The sequence below is a fragment of the Oncorhynchus tshawytscha genome, linkage group LG05, assembly GCF_018296145.1.
Source record: "Oncorhynchus tshawytscha isolate Ot180627B linkage group LG05, Otsh_v2.0, whole genome shotgun sequence".
In the NCBI taxonomy this organism is placed as follows: domain Eukaryota; kingdom Metazoa; phylum Chordata; class Actinopteri; order Salmoniformes; family Salmonidae; genus Oncorhynchus; species Oncorhynchus tshawytscha.
In genome coordinates this window covers 45,212,458-45,218,457 of record NC_056433.1, presented here as the reverse complement: position 1 = coordinate 45,218,457, position 6,000 = coordinate 45,212,458, and positions in this window count along the sequence as shown.

Genomic DNA, 6,000 nt, shown 5'->3' with positions numbered 1-6,000 from the left:
TAGTCCTTATAACTTTCTTGATAGAATGGTTAAATACAGCAACGTTTATGTTGTGTCAAAAGCAGCTGTTTTTTGTAGTTTTTATTTTTTTTTACAACAAAAACAACTTGAATGGAATTATTTTCGTCTCCATAGTAGAATACATCGAGAAATGTGAGGAATATAACACTTTAGTTCATTTGGAGTGGTAAATTCCCCAGCAAGAAAACCAAATAATGTCGCTCAAACAGAAAGGGGAGCTAACAAAAAGTCACTGACAACAACCAAAACGAAACAGGTGGGGTTTTCGGGGGGGTTCTGAAAGACACTCATGGGATGTCCACTGAAAGTTGTCTAGCAACAACTGGGACCTAAAAGACAACCACCACGAGCACCCACTAAATTTGTCCAAGAACAGGAAAACAAAATAAAATCCTAGGATTTTAAATAAAGATTGTGGAATTAATTGTCACTTTTTTGTCAACGATCTACACAAAATAGATGGGCTGGCGACCTACACAAAATACTCTGTAATGTCAAAGTGGAAGAAAAATGTGAACATGTATTAAAAAGATCCTGAAAAATAAAACACTAATCACATAAGGCTGAAATGAAATATAATAAAAACCGTTTGACATACAGTAGAAAAACAGGATTTTTAGCTGCTTTAAAAATAATCATGTTTATGGAAAATATTAATAACATACCACTTATGAGGTCACTACGTTGTTTGACTGCAGGAAAGGGTTACGGAAATATTTACTCCTGAATATATATATTTTTTTAAATGTTTAACTTTTGTCATCGGAGGTAACTAATGAAAGCGAGATACCTAGTCAGTTGTACAACTGAATGCCTGAAATGTGTCTTCTGCATTTAACCTTGCATCTAGCCTTAATCAACATCCATGTCTTGGCACCCGGGGAACAGTGCCTTGCTCAGTAGCAGAACAACAGATATTTACCTTGTCAGCTCGGGGATTGGACCCAGCAACCTTTCGGTTACTGGCCCAGCGCTCTAACCAGTCTAACCACGAGCTACCTAAACAACAACACTTAGGCTTCCACTTACAGCTTATACATACTATATATGTTTTTTACGGACACAATCTATTTTAAATAGTTATCTTTTGTTTGTTTTACTCCGATTCTTCCACCACCATCAACCCCTCCCATTTATTTCTGAAGACCATCCAGTTTGATTTCTATTTGCCATATATTTTCAACTGTGTTGCTTCATAAAAGTTCGGAACCTACAGTATATACATTTTACGGACACAGTATATCTTACATTAGTTATCTTGTTGTTATTAGTTACACCCTTCAGCTCCACTCAACACCTCCCATCTATCTCATAACACCATTCCTATTGGATTTCTATTTTCCGTATATTTTTCAACTGTGCTGTGATGTTTCACAAAAGTCCTGAACCTTTCTAAATTAAAGATGAACATTTTTGTTAAAAGTATTATTACATTGTTGATTGATTGACTATGACTTTTCAAATCACCCAGTAGTGCCATCTGCAGAGTTAGCTCCAGGCAAATGTTGCAATTCTTCAGCCATTCCTGGACCTGTGACCAAAAACACGCTCCATGTGGACAGTACCAAAACAAATGATCTAATGATTCTTTCTCTCTTCACAGCCAAATCTGCATGGTTGTATCCCCCCATATATATAACATTATATTGGTTGCAAGAATTCTGTATAATAATAGAAATGGAAAAATTCAAAGTTTTGAATCCGGCGTCGTTTTGAGTATAAGTTCATAAACCATGTGGCATGGAATCAGTACATTGAATCTCTTCATTTCCACAATTAAGGAAGGATTACCATTAAAAAAATTACATTTTTGGCAAGCAATTGTTATTTTAGCAAACAATTATTGTGATTCATCCTATATTGTCCCTAACGTCATTACCCCATAGCAACAGATGTGGGATACATACACACACACACACACACACACACACACACACACACATACTCATACACACATACACACCCCACTCTTCCCTCACAAACAACCGCAAGCTCAGATGTTCAACAGTTGTTCCATCCCCGAGCCCAACTCCAGAAAGGACTTGATGTGAGAATGTCTATACAGTTGCAGCTGTTTGAGAAGGCATGCAAGATGTAGGAAAAATGGGGAGATTTGATTAACCAATTTCAAGTCCTAGCTGAAGGAAATCAGATACACCTCCTTTCCCTGAAACACACACACACACTTGTGACCATTTTCCCAAGCATAATTTGCCTCCTCTCTGATTGTCTGAGTGTGACCACCTCCCCATGGGTTACTGCAGCTAGTGTTGCCAGTACTGGATGGGGGCACCCCACCGGAATCCCCACCGGCTAGGTAAAAGGTCGTCAAGGTTCTCCTTAACAGCTTTGAGAAATTCCTTGTATATTATTCTCACCCATCAGGGGGACATCACCGGATTCCTGCCGCTCTGGATCATTACACCAGATCATCGCAGCTACCTAGCTGCAAACGAGTGGCTACTGTTAGCTAACACCTCTGCCCCGAAGCAAGCACCAGCTAGCCTTGAGCTAGCCTCGAGCTAGGCCCACCAGCTAATTCTAGGGCTACAATACCTCCTCTGCCAATTGGCCTGGACCCTTTATTGTCAACACGGAGCCCCACCGATCTATCACGACTGGACCACCAACGTGATCGCCCGATGTGGTCTCAACAGGCTATTCTGTTACGATGTCACCGAAGAACCATCTACTAGCTTTTCTGAATGCTGTGTCCCCTGCTCGCCTAGCGTAGTAGTGACTACCGAATGGCACCCTGATTCACCTGTTACTGCTCTTTTGACCCTATGATCACTCGGCTACACAGCTGATGCCCCCTGGACTGTTTGAATAACACGGTACCTAATTTTGTTCACCTGTCGGCCCCAGCCTCGAACTCAGGTCCTGCATGTACCTAACTGACCCGCTCTGCCCATTCATCGCCATTTACCCGTTGTTGTCTTAGCTCTCCTGATCAACACCTGTGATTGCTTTATGCCGCTCTCGAATGTCAATATGCCTTGTCTTATATATGCTGTCTTGGCTAGTTCATATTGTTTTATTTCACTGTAGAGCCAGCAGTCCCACCCAAAATGCCCTCTTTTGTCCCACCACACACACATGCAGAGACCTCACCTGGCTTAACTTGTGCCTCCAGAGATGAAACCTCTCTCATCATCACTCAACGCCTAGGTTTACCTCCACTGTATTCACATCCTACCATACCATTGTCTGTACATTATGCCCTGAATCTATTTTACCACACCCAGAAATCTGTTCCTTTTATTCTCTGTCCCCAACGCACTAGACAACCAGTTCTTATAGCCTTTAGCCGTATCCTTATCCTACTCCTCCTGGTTAACCCAGGCCCTGTAGCCCCCAGTTCCACTCCTACTCCCCAGGCGCTATCATTTGTTGCCTTCTGTAACCGTAAAAGCCTTGGTTTCATGCATGTTAACATCAGAAGCCTCCTTCTTAAGTTTGTTTTATTCACTGCTTTAGCACACTCTGCCAACCCTGATGTCCTAGCCGTGTCTGAATCCTGGCTTAGGAAGGCCACCAATAATTCAGAAATTTCCATCCCCAACTACAACATTTTCCACCAAGATAGAACTGCCAAAGGGGGTGGAGTTGCAATCTACTGCAGAGAGTTGCAGAGTTGCACAGTTCTGTAATGCAATCCATGTCTGTGCCCAAACAGTTCAAGCTTCTACTTTTAAAAATCCACCTTTCCAGAAATAAGTCTCTCACTGTTGCCACTTGTTATAGATCCCCCTCAGCCCCCAGCTGTGCCCTGGACACCATATGTGAAGTAATTGCCCCCCATTTATCTTTAGAGTTTGTACTGTTAGGTGACCTAAACTGGGATATGCTTAACACCCCGGCCGTCCTACAATCTAAGATAGATGCCCTCAATCTCACACAAATTATCAAGAAACCTACCAGGTACAACCCTAAATCCAAAAACACGGGCACCCTCATAGATATTCCTGACCAACCTGCCCTCTAAATACACCTCTGATGTCTTCAACCAGGATCTCAGCGATCACTGCCTCATTGCCTGCATCCGTAATGGGTCTGCGGTCAAACGACCACCCCTCATCACTGTCAAACGCTCCATAAAACACTTCAATGAGCAGGCCTTTCTAATCTACCTTGCCCAGGTATCCTGGAAGGACCTCATTCCGTCAGTAGAGGATGCCTGGTTATTCATTAAAAGTGCTTTCCTCAACATCTTAAATAAGCATGCCCCATTCAAAAAATGTAGAACTAAGAACAGATATAGCCCTAGGTTCACTCCAGACTTGACTGCCCTTGACCAGCACAAAAACATCCAGTGGCGTACATCTGTAAATAGCCCACATCTTTCCATTGTGTTATTGATTGTACGTTTGTTTATCCCATGTGTAACTCTGTGTTGTGTGTGTCGGACTGCTTTGCTTTATCTTGGCCAGGTCGCAGTTGTAAATGAGAACTTGTTCTCAACTGGCATACCTGGTTAAATAAAGGTGAAATAAAATAAATATATAAATGTAAGAATGCTGTTCATTGACTACAGCACAGCATTCAACACCATAGTACGCTCTAAGCTCATTATCAAGCTGGAGGCCCTGGGTCTCAACCCTGCCCTGTGCAATTGGGTCCTGGGCTTTCTGACAGGCCGCCCCCAGTTGGTGAAGGTCGGAACCAACATCTCCACTTCGCTGACCCTCAACACTGGAGCCCCACAAGGGTGCATGCTCAGCCCCCTCCTGTACTCCCTGTTCACCCACGACTGCGTGGCTATGCACGCCTCCAACTCAATCATCAAGTTTTCAGATGACACAACAGTAGTGGACTTGATTACCAACAACGACGACACAGCCTATAGGGAGGAGGTGAGGGCCCTCGGAGTGTGGTGTCAGGAAAACAACCTCTCACTCAACGTCAACAAAACAAAGAAGATAGTGGACTTCAGGAACAGCAGAGGGAGCACCCCCCTATCCACATCGAAGGAACAGCAGTGGAGAAGGTGGAAAGTTTTAATTTCCTAGGCGTACTCATCACAGACAAACTGAAATGGTCCACCTACACAGACAGTGTGGTAAAGAAGGTGTAACAGCTCCTCTTCAACCTCAGGAGGCTGAAGAAATTTGACTTGTCACCCAAAATCCTGACAAACTTTTACATATGCACAATCGAGAGCATCCTGTCGGGCTGTATCACAGCCTGGTACGGCAACTGTGCCGCCCTCAACCGCAAGGCTCTCCAGAGGGTGGTGCGGACTGCACAATGCATCACCGGGGGCAAACTACCTGCCCTCCATGAAACCTACAGCACCCGATGTCACAGGAAGGCCAAAAAGATCATCAAGGACATCAACCACCTGAGCCACTGCCTGGTCACACCGCTACCATCCAGAAGCCGAGATCAGTACAGGTGCATCAAAGCTGGGACCGAGAGACTGAAAAACAGCTTCTATCTCAAGGCCATCAGACTGCTAAACAGCAATCACTAACACAGAGAGGCTGCTGCCTACATTGAGACCCAATCACTGGCCACTTTAATAAATGGATCACAAGTCACTTTATACAATGCACTTGAAAAATGTTTCCATATCTTACATTACTCATACCACATGTATATACTGTATTTTATACCATATATTGCACCTTGCCTATGCCGCTCGGCCATCGCTCATCCATATACTTATATGTACATATTCTCATTCACCCCTTTAGATTTGTGTGTAGTAGGTTGTTGTTGGGGAATCGTTACTGTTACTGTAGGATACTACTGCACTGTCGAAAATAGAAGCAAAAGAATCTCGCTACACTCGCATTAACATCTGCTAACCATATGTATGTGACAAATAACATTTGATTTGAAAATGGAATACAGAAATATCTCATTTACATAAGTCTCCACAACCCTCAGTCAATACAAGTTAGAATTACAGCAGTCTTTCTGGCTACATCTCTAAGAGCTTTGCACACATTGATTGTACAATATATATACTGT